Raw genomic sequence first — 15,472 nt, 5'->3', positions numbered from 1 at the left:
TTCCATAGTCACTTACCTTAACTAAAAAGATTTTATTGATTTGTTTTTGCATGGTTACCTTTTATTCAGAGATATGGCTTTGTTATTTTTCTCTAAAATGACCTTGACATGATTTGCCTCCTGGTTGATTGAACTTCAGCAAAAGTTAAAATAATGGCACAGCAGCTTATTCTGTGACCCAGAATATTCTCTTCTAAAAATTTAACCAAAAAACTCTAAGATAAAAATACAAACATAAATATATGTTTTATAATTGTACAAAATAATAAAAACAACCCAGAAAAACTAAATATCAAACATTAGAAAACTGGTTATATAAATTGTAGGACATCTACACAATAAACTTTGATATAACCTGTAAAAATTATACTGGCCAGGCATGGTGACTCAGGCCGGTAATCCCAATAGTTTGGAAGGCCACGGCAGGAGGATTGCTCTGGGCCAGGTGTTCAAAACCAGCCTAGGCAATGTAGCCAGACACCATCTCTGTAGAAAAATAAGAAATTAGCTGGGCATGGTAGTGCAAACCTATAGTCCCAGCTACTTGGGAGGCTGAAGTGGGAGGATCACCTGAGCCAGAAGGTTGAGGCTACAGTGAGCCATGATTGTGCCACTTCACTCCAGCCTGGGCGACAGAGTGACACCCTGTCTGAAAACTAAATAAATAAATAAGTAAATAATAAATAAATAAAATTTATACTGTACAATAATTAAGAACATAGAAAATTGTTCAAGTCAATAAATCACGTTGTCAATTGTTTATCCCAGAGTTACTCACAGGTTAGATGGCAAGTTAGAACCAGATAGAATTTCTCCCTCCAAAGACAGAAAGAAAGCAGAGACAGAAGCAAAAACTAGAAATGTTCTTGAGGGAAACTGTGGACAACGTACAAGGATTTGAAAATATTTTTCTGTTTTTTATCTTTTCAGGGCCAAAATCAGTTTGACACTGTGCCTTGTATCTTAATAACTTTCCATAATAATAAACTTTTATAAGAAGTGCCTCCCCATGGCCATTTCCCAGGTTCAGAGCTCCACCACATTCAGCCTCCCTGCTTGTCACACTAAGGATTTGAGCCAGGCCAGGACATTACCACGCTCAGGGAGGAGGACCAGACTCTTTAGCAGTGTGTACAGTTTACATTCTTCTTCTGTTATCTCACACTAGTGGTCAGCTTTCTTAAGTCATCTTGCTATCCATTCCAAGCAAAGTGATGAACCTCACACAACTCCTGCTTTTACTTCCTCCAGCCCATGGACAAAATTGGGATACATCTTATGCGAGAGCCAAAATGATTGAGTTCTCTCGAAGCTGCATAAGGAGGCTATATTATATCCTCTGCATAAGAGCCCCTAAGATACTTGGAAAAGACAAACAAATGCAAGTCAGGTCTGAAACACCCAGTCAACACAGCTCAGGATAATTTTGCAACTGATTTTCAGGGCTTTTATCTTCTGCACCTAGATGGCAAAATTAGGGGGCAGGAACAAACCCTGTATTGGTGAGTATTCTCTAAAGGGACGGAACTAATAGGATAAATGTATATATAAAGGGGAGTTCACAGCCAGGTGCGGTGGCTCGTGTCTGTAATCCTAGCACTATGGGAAGCCAAGGCAGGCAGATTGCCTGAGCTCGAGAGTTCGAGACCAGCCTGGGCAACACAGTGAAACCTCGTTTCTACTAAAATACGAAAAAAATTAGCCAGGCATGGGGGCATGCACCTGTAGTCCCAGCTACTCAGGAGGCTGAGGCAGAATTGCTTGAACTCAGGAGGCGGAGGTTGCAGTGAGCCGAGATCACCACTGCATTCCAGCCTGGGCAACAGAGCGAGACTCTGTCTCCAAATTAATTAATTAATTTTTAAAAATAAAGGGGAGTTCACTAAGGAGTATTGACTCACACAATCACAAGGCAAAATCCCACAATAGACGATCCACGAGCTGAGGAACAGGGAAGCCAGTCTGAGACCTGAAACCTCAAGAGTAGGGAAGCTGATAGTGCTGCCTTCAGTCTGTGGCAAAGGCCAGAGACCCCCTGGAAAACCACTGGTGTAAGTCTGAAGTCCAAAAGCTGAAAAACTTGGAGTCTTCATCTTTGAGGGCAGGAAGCATCCAGAACAGGAGAAAGGCGAAGTCCAGAAGACTCAGCAAGTCAAGTCATTCCATGTTCTTCTACCTGTTTTTATCCTAGCTGCACTGGCAGCGGATTAGGTGGCACCCACACAGACGGAGGGTGGGTCTGCCTCTCCCTGTCCACTGACTCAAATGTTAATCTCCTTTCGCAGCACCCTCACAGTCACACCCAGGTACAATATTTTGCATCCTTCGATGCAATCAAGTTGACACTCATTATTAGCCATCACAGACCTCTTAGTACCTTTCCCAGGCCACAAGCAAACAAAAAGATTTGCTCTAAACTACCAACTTATTTACACCTTTTCTTCTTCACATCTATAAACACACAAGAAATTTAGAATTCAGTTGTTTCACTGTCCTCTTGTGTGTTTATCAAGCTAGTACTGGAACATGGTTCTTCAATTTGCTTGATATTTATTTTATTAGAATATATCTTGTAACCACTCAGATTTAAACGACGTATTACTTCAATCAGTAATAAGACACCAATGTAGAATACAGACAGAAGAGGAAGACACAATTAGAGAATGAGTTTTAGAAGACTTTTCAGAGCTGTGTTACGTGTTCATTTCTGCCACGGAAGATACCTCTGCATATTTGAAGGATCCCTACTGTGTACTCAGGATGACCTGCCTAAGCTGAATGTTGCAAACAAGTTCAAGAAAAATGTCACTGTAGGCTTAATTGTATTAACTCTTATGTTCATTCTACTCATATTCTTTAGTTGTGTTTTTTTTTTTAAAGCAGCTAACTAATTTCTGTAAGTCTCTTTCATTCTCAATTCAAATTCCCGGTTGAAAACCACTCCTGGAGCACATGTTTTATATATTTCTGTGCAATTACAATTTTAATTTATTCTCTAGCAAGAGGTTTTTAGTAGCTGAACACAAAATCGTAACTGACAAATTACAACCAACAGATTTACCTTGTAACTCCACTTCTTTGCATCTGGTAATTATAAAGATTACTAGGAAATTCACCTTACATTGTCCATCTTTTCATATCCTATGATTGGGACTCCCGTGAAGCTTTATACAAAGAAATAAGACAGGCACCTATGATTTTCTTCATCTGGACAGATCAGTTTTAAGATCCGTGGGCTTGGTGGTAAAGTAGGCTTGCTGCTCCCTGCTTACCAGCTTGTCTGAGTCCAGTGATACAGAATACCCTAGCAACACACACAACAGCTTATGTGAAGAGAGTTTATTTTTTACAGATAGGCAACAAAAAGAACAGAAACCTAGAATTCCTTGTATTTCAGTCCCCCAACACTCAGGAAAGCTGTCTAAAATGGATGGAGTCTCATCTGTACATATCCTGCTTGAACTGCCGCTGAGGAACCCCAGAAAGCAGCCCACCTTGGGTTTTACACCCACTTGGGTGATGGGATGTGCTGGGCTGAAGGATTGAAGAAGACATCCTGTTCTGCTGGGGGACTGAAACAGAGCCCAGGCTGTTCCGGCCAGTTCCTTGCTACTGCAAGGTGTTGCATTCCCAGCACATTCTGTGATTATTCTTGAGAACTGCAAGCTAGAAAGCAGGAAGAGCTGGATCAGTTCGAGAGCACTTAGAGAACTGCCTTGCAATCGCCACTTACAACTGAAGTTGATTTATTTCTTTGTACAAGTAGATCCATGTTTTGCATCTTGCCAATTTTACTCCCAATGATATTTATAAACCATATTGCAGACTCCCATGATTCTGAATAACATTAATATTAGTAGCCCATCTGGCAAATTCTACTGGTCATGAAAATTGTGGACTTTCCTGACACTATTCCCATAGATACCACCAATATGTGAATTTCCATGATATTACTTAGAATGTATTGGTCATATTTTCCACCTTTTAAAATTTTACGTCTAGGTGAACCAACATCGCATGGTCAACCTCACTGGCTTTCCTGGATTCTAGAACTTGGCAGATGAGTTCACTGTCTTTTGTGTCACATGTCCATGTTTTTGATCATGCTCTTTTTTTACTACCAGTGAGTTTCTATTCATAACTGAGTGACTAGTTCGTGTATTATCTTCCCCACTAACTGTCAAAGAAGACTTATTCACTCCATTTATAGTATGTTTTACAGAAAAATCTCCATTTACAGTTTTTTTATGTGATAAGTTGGAAGCAGTGCTTCCCCTTTTACATTATAAACTGTAAGAGCAAGGACTTCATCTTATTCAGCTCTGTACTTTGAGGATATATTACAATGAATGACACGGAAGTGAAGATACATAAGTGTTTGTTAGAAATGAATAGATGCAGCCAGGCATGGGGTGGCTCACGTCTGTAATTCCAGCACTTTGGGAGGCTGAGGCGGGTGGATCACAAGGTCAGGAGTTCAAGACCAGCCTGGCCAATACACTGAAATCCCATCTGTACTAAAAATACAAAAATTAGCGGGGTGTGGTGGTGCCCTTCTGGAATCCCAGCTACTTGGGAGGCTGAGGCAGGAGAATCACTTGAACCTGGGAGGTGGAGGTTGCAGTGAGCCGAGATTGTGCCATTGCAGTCCAACCTGGGCAACAGACTGAGACTCCATTTCGAAAAAATAAATGAATAAATGAATGAATAGATGTGACTTTTGCGGCCATCACTGGAAGCATGAGTGGCCAAAATGAAGTTCAATCCCTTTGTGACTTCCCACTGAAGCAAAACCACGAAAGGCATTTTAATGCACCTTCCCACAATCGCAGGAAGATTATCTCTTTCCCTCTTTCCAAAGAGCTGAGACAGAAGTACAATGTGCAATCCATGCTTATCTGAAAGGTTGATGAAGTTCAGGTTGTATGAGGACACTATAAAGGTCAGCAAATCAGCAAAGTTGTCCAGGTTTACAGGGAGAAATATGTCACCTACATTGAACAGGTGCAGCAGGAAAAGGCTAATGGCACAACTGTCCACGTAGGCATTCACCCCAGCAAGGTGATTATCACTAGGCTAAAACTGGACAAAGACCGCAAAAAGATTGTTTTTTTTTTTTTTTTTTTTTTTTTTAATGACCATACTTTAAGTTCTGGGATACATGTACAGAACGTGCAGGTTTGTTGCATAGATATACACATGCCATGGTGTTTTGCTGCACCGATCACCCTGTCATCTACATTAGGTATTTCTCCTAATGCTATCCCTCCCCTATTCCTCCTCCCACAACATGCCCTGGTGTGTGATGTTCCCCTCCCTGTGTCCTGCAAAAAGATTTTTGAACAGAAAGCCAAATCTCACCAGGTTGCCAAGGAAAGAAAAAGGGCAAAATACAAAGAAGAAACAATTGAGAAGATGCAGGAATAAAATAATCTTGTATACGAGCTTTGATTAAAACTTGAAATGAAAAAATAAATAATAAATAGATGCTTTACCCTGAAGCCATTTAAGAACCAGTTAATTATTGATCTGGAAGAATACCTGGTTTGGAGACTTCTTAATGTTACCAGCCTACTGAGAGGCAGTGTCCCAGGATTTACCCTGAACTTGATGCACATACATTTCAGCTTCTGCTGATCTACTCTGTTAGACTCCTGCCCTAGTCCTATATTGCAGTGTTTCCTTTTCCCCATGGGAATCAAGGATATAGAGTTGTGGAAGAGAATGTACCAATCAAATACAGGGAGTCTAAACTCGGGCTAGGATCTGACACAGAGTGTATTCTGAATAAATATTTGACAATTTAATTACATTCCCACGGGGTTATCAAGCTGCCTAATAGTCCTTGATATATGACAGTGAGAAGAGCAAACTAACAGAGACATTGGAATGCTATCAGAGCCATACTTCCTTCTGAACTGCTACTAAATAATTCATTTTTAAATGCCAGTTTTATAAAAGAAGAACAAGAAATTATCTTTCTCTTGTGAATCGATAATATAAAGAGCATTTGTGATTTTCAGTTCCAAACTGAGCTCAGATTCTATTGGCCACTAGTAAAACACTACTCGTAGGTAATAAACTCATTGGTTAAACTTGTAAACCGAGTTAAAGCTAAACAATGAGTTGATTACCTTCTATTCATGTTTTACTAGTGGTCAAAAGAGTCCAAATGCCATTTGAAATTTAAAAATATAACTATTCATCCTAAAAGTGTTGCAACTCAAAACCAATATGTGTGTCTAGTGCCGCAGTCACCTGAAACAGAAGACATTTTAAAGCACATTTATGGAACAAAAAATGAGGAGAAGAATCCAGAAGAGGCATTGCAAAGAACAAACTTTTTGTTGTCATTTTCTTTTGTTTTGTTTTTTATTTTATTATTTTTATTTTATTTTTATTTTATTATTTTTATTATTATTTTATTTTATTATTTTTTTTAAATAAAGACAGGGTTTCACCACGTTGGCCAGGCTGGTCTTGAACTCCTGACCTCAGGTGATCCTCCTGCCTCAGCCTCCCAAAATGCTGAGATTATAGGCATGAGGCACCACGCCCAGCCTTGTTGTCATTTTGTTTTCTTTTGAAATGTTGCTTTCTTTTAAAATTTATTTTATTTTAAGTTCTGGGACACATGTGCAGGACGTTTATTTTTGTTACATAGAGAAACGTGCCATGGCGGTTTGCTACAGCTGTCAATCCATCACCTAGGTATTAAGTCCTGCATACATTAGCTATTTATCCTACTCTCTCTGCTCCTGTCCCCCACCCACAACAGGCCCAAATATGTGTTGTTCCCCTTCCTGTGTCCATGTGTCCATTTACATTAAGTAAATCATCTATTCATTAAATCACTCAATCTTTCATTTGTTCATTCAAGAATATTTTTCTCTGCATTAATGAGAATGCTAGATTATATGATTGATACAATTCTTAGCTTCTTTATAATATAATGATTATAATAATGTCTTTTTGATTTTCATAAAAGTAGCTAATGCATAGTTTCTAAAAAAGATTAGTTCATCCATCCTGGAGGTAAGGACTGAGAGGAAATCTAAAATATAGTGAAAACGTCTTGAAAGATGAGTAGGATTTAGAGGATAAAGTATGAAGAATTACAGATAGAAGGAAGATGAAGAACAAAAGCATAGTAGCATTAGGGAAAATAGAATGCATTCCGGAAGCCACAACTTGTTCTGTAAGACTGGTTTGAAGGACTGTGTGTGTGTGTGTGTGTGTGTGTGTGTGTGTGTGTGTGCGCGTGCGCGCGCGCGCATGTATGTAAAATAAAGTGGATGCCTCTAGAAAGATAGTATAGGTCCAATAATAAGGTCTTTAAATAATATCCTAAGGAATTTAACTTTTGAGAATTATAGCCATTGAAAGGTTTAAACAGGATTACATGCTGATTTTAGAAAAATCTCTGAATGCATTAATGAAGAACAAATGAGAGAAGAACAAAGCTTCAGGCAAGGAGAATAGAATTGGGAAGATGTTGTGAGGGAAATCAACAAGGGGATATGACAAGAGATGCTCTAAAATGCTCCCCAGATTTCTGTATTTGGGAAGGGCAGGTTGCCTACTGGAAGAAGAGCAAACATAGGGTGAGATAAGGGATCAACACAGTAGAACAAAGAGTGTGTTCAAAGATGATTTTTAAATTCTGTTTTGGACACATTAAATATGAGAGACTTGTGGATATTGCAGAATATCCAGTTTGAACTAGGATCCGGAAGTAGGTGCTAGGATTTAGGTTTTTACAACATGTCAGAATAAGTATGAAGTCAGAATGCATGAAGTAAGACTAGAAGGCCAAGAATGGGCACCAGAGACAAAAGAACTCACACAGGGACGTGAAGGCAGTGACTCAAAAGGCAAAACAAAGCAAAACCTGGCAGCCTCCTAAAGGCAGAGAAAGGGGCCACGTGTTACAAAAAGGCTTTGTCCCTCGATCCCAAACAAGGCATCCTAGAATTGAAATTTCTGTAAGTGCTGGATGTATTTTTATCACAGCATGCCTTCTCCACACAGAGGAGAAATTGCCTCTTATGTTCTGAAGTATGTGGTGCATGGCAAGAAGGTTCCTTCCATTTTTCCTTGGTGTGACCTGCCTGCCTGTGTTGACGACGGCTGTAGTCAGTCTTCTGGCCCTGGTGTGGTCCTTCCTGTTCCACTGATTCCTGCTCTCCACTGATGAGCCTTGGCCAGCTACACTTTTGCTTTGACTGTTCCACACTTTGTCCAGCCCCCATTCACTGCTGTTTATTCTGGAATGCCAACAGACATGAGTCTACCACTTACATATGTCTATGGAATTGCTGCAGTGGTTCACTTTTTAGGGGCCAGATTACTTATTCTATCCTAGCTTTCTATTTTCACAGTTGTCATAAGTGATTTTTTGATTAAGCAGTTTTGGGAAATATTGGTCCAAATAAGTGATTCTTAAATTGTATGGATCTTAAAAACTACTTGAGGGCTATTGTTAATGTATCCCAACTCAAAAGAGTCTAACTAAGCACACAGTCCTTGAGAAATAGGCTGTAATCCCTGCTCTTTCCCTTGCCATCAAAGGACTTGTAAGTTTTGGCTTCAGTTTTCACTAGTCTTCTCCCCTGCCATACTTCCCTTAATCACCCGCTCACAGTCAGTGAGATCCATGAATCACCTATAGTAGAATTATGTGAGATACAGATTTGAATTTCACCCTAGGGCTAAATCTGAAACTCAGGAATTTCTATTTCAAAATAAAACCCCCAAAATTTGAAGGTTAAAGAGCCCAGCCCAGAACTCCAATTTGAAACATGGAGGGTTGGTGGTGTTCACACAGGTTAAAGACGAATTATAATCATCTTGGAAGTCTGATCAGAATCAGTGTACCTCCAACTTTTCTGTTGTCTTTGGAGTTGGGGATTAAGGTACATAGTTTAAGAAAGTTTTTCAGAAGAATCTGAAAATCCCAGATTTTCTCCCTTTCTCTCTCTTTCTTACTTCTGCCTGCCCGGCCCCATTATCCACCTGAAATTGTCCATCAAATTTATATATTCAGGTCATATATCAACTCATCTATAAAGATGTCTACATATTCACATTTAAGCAAGATTAACTGCTCTTAGAACTGTACTCAAATACTTATTAGATATTTATAATACAAAATTTCCCACATTGAATTATGGTCAATGGCCTCTGTGTCTTTCTTGACTACTTAACTGTGAATTCTTCAGAGGAGGTGCTGTCTTCTTTATCTTTGTTATGTCCAGAGCATGTTCAACAAATTATATTAAAGTAATTAAAAATTGTATGTTTTATAAACACAGTAAAACAATTTCCTCAGTAAAAGTAATAGACAAGTAACAAGTTCCAGTTTTGCAATGTTGATACTCTTGTCTTCAGCAAACTCTGTGTGGCTAGATGCAAAGCAGTTCTATCTATGTTTTCCTAAATTTCTCACTATGAATATCAGTGTAGTCATCACCATCTCCTTTAAAGGTGTCATCTCCCCTATGGGAAACTTTATGATGAATTCCAATATTATTTTCCTTTAAATTCAAAAGAAGCATTAAAGGCTACTGGCAGATTGTTTTCACATATTAAATGCCCACTCCTGAAAAAAAATTATATATCCCCACTCACTTCAACTCAAACATAGCCATGTGACATTCTATGTCCCATCACTGGGAACAAAAGTGCTGAGTGTTAACTTCAGAGCAGATGATTGCCAAGTTGCTTTCTTTCCCCTTGATGAAGTAAATATCATCAATGTTCAGGCTTGATACTGTACCATCAGAAGGAAAACTAAAACAGGACTGCAGTTGCACCATGTGAATATGTAAAGAAAGAACAAAATACACTATGCTTTTCCAAACTACTTAGCACAATTTGGTATAACCTGACTGAGGAAATGCCCTTGTGACGTTGTACTCTTGAATAACCATAAGCATCTTAGAGTTTCCCAAGCAGATACGACAATTAACCTGAGCATGGGTTTGCTATGGTGCGTTCAACAGTTTTTTGAGATTTTTCTGGGGACAGAGTCAAAAAAGAGACATTTAAAACTCGTGGGGGTGGGGGACGGGGCTTGGCTGTTATAGTTACGGGGCACCTACTATCATGCAGTACCTAGGGGTTACAGATGCTATATATCCTGCAATGCAAGAGAGAGTCCCGCTCAAGAATAATTGTCAAGCCAAATACCCATTGCTTTGGCGGAGAGACACTGGACCATGCAAACCAGTAACAAACATGCAGATTCAACAATTACTTTCATAGCGGATTTATCAAAAGCGTGTACTAGAATTTAACCTTCATTCAAATAGATTATTGAATCTATGAATTTGTCAAGAATATTCTCATGTATTCTTCCAAGCCCTTGTTCGAAAGTCATTGCATTTCTAATTTTATGGTACGCTCTTGAGCCAATTCTTTAATCAAAGGGTGATATAGGAAAGACTTTTCCCCTGATACTGTTCTCCCTCCCACCAAGATATTAATTGTTACTAATGTAGATATAAATTTATTTATTCCCAGTTTTTCCAGTTGTATGTTTTCCTGCCCTTTACAAAATACTACCTTTTGCCATTATCCTTAACAGATGGTATATATCTGCAGACTGACTTTATAGCTTCTTTCTCCTTTATTTAAAAACACCATACATATTTTGATTTTTCATTTTAAGCTGATCCTGTCACTTCATCATCATTCCTGTTGCTATGCTGATTTTCCTCTCTACCTTTTTGTTATTCTAGAAAGAAATGTTTCTAAAGAGAATAAATTCTGCCTTCTAGAAGAAACTTTAATATTATATTCAGAAACGGATGAATCTTGTTCATCTTCTTCTAATAGATCAAACACTGTGTTATGTCTCTTGGGTGATACCTGACACTGTAAACTCATATGCAAGTTGCTATTTGTGTCAGCTCATTGCACCCTTAGCATTGCTGCTGCATGTTACTCTCCCATCCAAGTCACTCTTGTGCATTGCATTTCATATACGCATTTCTTACTGGTGCCAGGGCATTGGTGTAATTTTACTGGCCTCACTGCTTTTAGTAGTACCTTGTATCAACTGTGAATTTCGTTGGAATATTTCTACTTCCTTCTATTTATTTAATTAAGTATTATATTTAACTTTCATCTTGAGGGTGCTATGTAATATAAATTATCCATACACTCTGGTGGAATCCAAGTATCCTGAGCACTAAAAAGTCAAGAAACCAAGAGTGCCCCTGTCATCTTTTCCATGGATCCTTAGTATTAGACCAGGAGCACTGGATGACTGAAAAACCTGGCTTGTCCTAAGACACAAGAAAAGATGAATAAAGGTATCTGTGACCAAATTTTAGAGCATGAAGTGAATAAATGGTTAGTAATGTAAGGAACCACTTTCAAAAGCAGCAAAAATCTTCGAGGCAAAATCTATTTTCTTCTTTCTCTAAACTGGATTAATTGTATGTATTGTCTGTGGTCATGGGGTGAATTCTAAGTCCTTTATTCCGTTCTTTTTATCAAGCCCAAGAAAGCAGTGTGAATGTTAATAGGTACTGAATAAATCCTGTGATCACTCTAGCACCATATAATGATGTGTTCCCAAGCTGCCATATCATGGTTGATTATTACTTCTTTTTCTTTGCAATCCTTCAGTTAATTTCTATTCCTTACTTTGGTGTTAATATTCCTATTTGAATTTGTTTTAGAGTTCATGAGATGCCGTATCAAATGTTTTAGCTAAAATCCTAATGTATTATATCTCTCACATTGCATTCATCCACTAATCTTGTAATTCAATAAAAAAAAGGAATCAGATTTGTTTGGCATGATTAGTTCTGTGTAAACCCATGCTGCTTATTGCTCAATGATGCTTAAATGATAAGTAGTACTCAATGCAAATTTCCTCAACTAACTTCTCATTTTAGCTCAGAAAAGTCTATAATGCTTTTGTTCATAGGTTTTCTCCTGCCACATAGCTAGTTTCTAGGTCCTAAAAACCAGAGAACAGAAAGACTATACTAGCTTTATTACAGCAATTTTTTTTTGTTTTGCCTTTATATTATTCTTTGCCCAATTTTTTATTTCTACTTTTTCTTATTAGATTTTCATTAAATTTACTATGTAATTTCTTTATTCTTATTTTCATGTAACATCTTTTTAAGAAAAGTGTTAGTGAGTTACAAAAAGACTATGAGAATACAATTTATTTCAAGCATCTCCTTTGAGAATAAAGGAGGATGCCTTGGTTATATTTATACAATCTCTTTCTCCATATTAGTCATGTAATATAAGAAAGATTTGTAATTCACCTTTTTTTTTTTTTTTGAGACGGAGTCTCACTCTGTCACCCAGGCTGGAATGCAGTGGCATGATCTTGGCTCACTCCAACCTCCACCTCCTGGTTCAGGTGATTCTTCTGCCTCAGCCTCACAAATTGCTGGGACTACAGGCACGTGCCACCATGCCTAGTTAATTTTTTTGAGATTTTAGTAAAGACGGAGTTTTACCACCTGGGTCAGGCTGGTCTGGAACTCCTAACCTTGTGATCTGCCTGCCTCCAAAGTGCTGGGATTACAGGCGTAAGCCACCTCACCCAGCTGCAATTCACTTCTTAATCTCGCATACACTGGTGGTAATCATTTCATTTTTATGGATCACTTTCATGTGGCCATAATTTAAGAACTTGTTATGGGTTGTACTGTGTCCCTCAAAGAAGGTATGTTGGAGTCCTAACCCCAGTACCTCAGAATGTGATCTTATTTAGAGACAGGGTCTTTATAGGGGTACATTGAAATGAGGTCTGAATTCCATTATGACTGGTGTTCTTCAAATTGGAGGAAATTTAGGCAGAAACAGAAATGTGTACAGGGAAGATGAGAGAGACAGTGGAAGGATGTACAAGTCAAGTAAAGCAGCCTGAAATAGATGGCCCTCAGAAGGTACCATCCCTGCTCAAACCTTGACGTTGGAATTCTAGCCTCTAGAATTACAAGGTAATAATCTCCTGTCGTTTAAACCACCATCTGTGCTACTTTGCTACAGCAGCCCTGGTAATCCAATGTAATACCTATGTTACATGTACATTATTTTGTTATCATCATTATTCCTCCAGATTATATTCTTCTATAATGTGATAAATATTTCTGGTTCTTACTAATCACTGCTTTTATACACATGTACTACTACCACAGCAAGCTTTAAGATACTTCAGGAATCAAAATACCAAAAGTTTTTTTTGTGAAAAAATGGAAGATAAAAAAGGATATGATATATCCTGCAGTTTTTCACTTCTAAAGATGGATGATATCAGTTTTAGTAACTTTGAGAAAGACTTAACACCCAGGAGTTAATTTTACTTCTTTTAAGTTGTCAGTTACTTGGGGGAATTACTTCTCATCCTTCGCTCAAGGGCTTAATGCAACAGTAAGATAAGACCCCGTGTCTTTATACAGGCACCAGGTGGGAACCCAAATCAAGGAGAAATGTTTGATTTCTCTCTCTTGGGCTCTGAATCTTGTGTGAAGCAATGCAAGAAAGGAAAGATAGTTGATGATCATTGATTTCAGCAACGGTGACCTGAATAGACCCATTATTATCTCCTGTTGGAAGAATCAACAGGAATAATCAATAAATAAGAGTTTAAAGCAAAGTTCTCTATTATTTCCATCAGTTTTGCCATCTATTCACTGTCCTTCTACTAAGCTCCCTTCCTACTTAAAGCAGGCATGGCTGTGATACATTCATTTTCCTGAAGGTATATCTAAAATTTACAAACCTTAAAAAATCTACCCAGTTCAGCCTCACAAAAACTCAGATGCATATGTCCCTAATTTCTATAAATTTCCACAATTGGTTGGAAATTTGATAAAATTTAAGATGAGAGCTGTTTTGGGTCACCACAGATATAAAAGGGGGGAAAGGTTAATTTTACCAGACATAGAAAAGTTTTCCTCTTTGGGATATTTGTTCTGGAAGGATGTTGTGACAATTAAACGATAAAATTTCTCCTGCAAGGCAACCCATGAAGAGCATTTCAACCATGTTGTCTGACCTGGGGTGCAGGTACGGAGTCAATTTATTTTCTAAACTTTGACAGTAAAAGTGGTCACTGTTAGTATCATGCTGAGAAAACAGGTGTAAACAAGGACTGTCCTGAGATATACCGTAGAACATAGGCAGTACCAAGTTAGGAGCTTTCTTTTACAAAGTACTCACTGCAGTGGACCGGTAGATCAAGGACTGGAATCCCTCAGAGTTGGAAAGATCCTGTGACTCACTTCTAGTTCCCCTTTTGAGCATCCATGGTAGTGGCGTCTGGCAAGAAGTCAGTTGTTAGGTGCGTTCCACAGCATCCACCAAATGGGGCCTCTTGGCTTTGAAAACCTACCCAGGTAATTGTTGATTAGAACCAGCAAACACTCATTAATACAATGACCCCTTTAGGACACAGTGAGGATTCCTAGTACGTGCAGGTGCACAGCAAGTGGGCAGTTGATAAATGCTTTTAATCAAAATGGTCATGATCGAGGCAGTCCACAAATTAATGAGTCAGTGATCTGCCGTGCCTTGATTTTAACTTAAATTTTCCACATCCTACTGCATTATGTGCCATATAGAATTACCTTAGTGATTAATTAATGCGTCATTTGATAGCAACAGGTGTGCTTGAATTTAAACACTCATAAATTTGAATAAAAGTATCCAGGCTTCCCACTGCCATCAGCAATCTTAAGGCTAGTTATTTACTGTACTCCTTTTATATAGGGTCTAAACCACATTGTTGAGCACTAAATGAAATGCCACATCGTATATCATCCAAGCGTATGTTAGATCTATGTGGGTGAGTCATACATGGTTTGAGGACAGGGATCACTTTTTATAAATCTATAACTCTACCAATGAATTTGGATCCAGAAAATACAGTCAGCTGATGCTATAGAGGTGTTCAAAATGGATTGGTAAGATACTCACATGTGGGGATTGTAAAGGCTTGACTAAGGGATTTCCCAACATAGAACAAAGTGAAATGAATAATCCAGTGTTTTCTAATACAAGTGAATTAATACCCACTCAGTGAATGAATCAGTGTACAGTTTTTCTGCTTTAGAATCAGAATTATCCAAATATTTATTTTCATAGTTCTCCTTGTTTTGGTTTTAGAAGCACTGCCTCAGGCTTTTTACAGAATCACAAATTCTTGTGAAAATAAGTAAACAGTAAATGCAGGAGACGAAGTCTTTTTTTGCTTGATTCTGTTTCATAGTTTTCTTGACACAGGAGTTCAGAAGTAAGCATGTGAAATAATTTGAATGGCAATTTTATGAGTTACATTTGTAATATTTACTCTTTACACCTGCAAAACAAGCTCTTCACAAAGCCAACAAATCAGAAACAATGAACACATTTGGAATGCATCTCATTAGGGGTTGGTATCACAGGTGTCCCTCAGTATATGCTAGAGATTGGTTCCAGAACCCCCACATATACT

This window comes from Sapajus apella, unplaced genomic scaffold, assembly GCF_009761245.1.
Source record: "Sapajus apella isolate SASKATOON/1434 unplaced genomic scaffold, GSC_monkey_1.0 scaffold19, whole genome shotgun sequence".
NCBI classification, from domain to species: domain Eukaryota; kingdom Metazoa; phylum Chordata; class Mammalia; order Primates; family Cebidae; genus Sapajus; species Sapajus apella.
The sequence above is the reverse complement of the archived record's forward strand: the minus strand, read 5'-3'. Positions refer to the sequence as shown.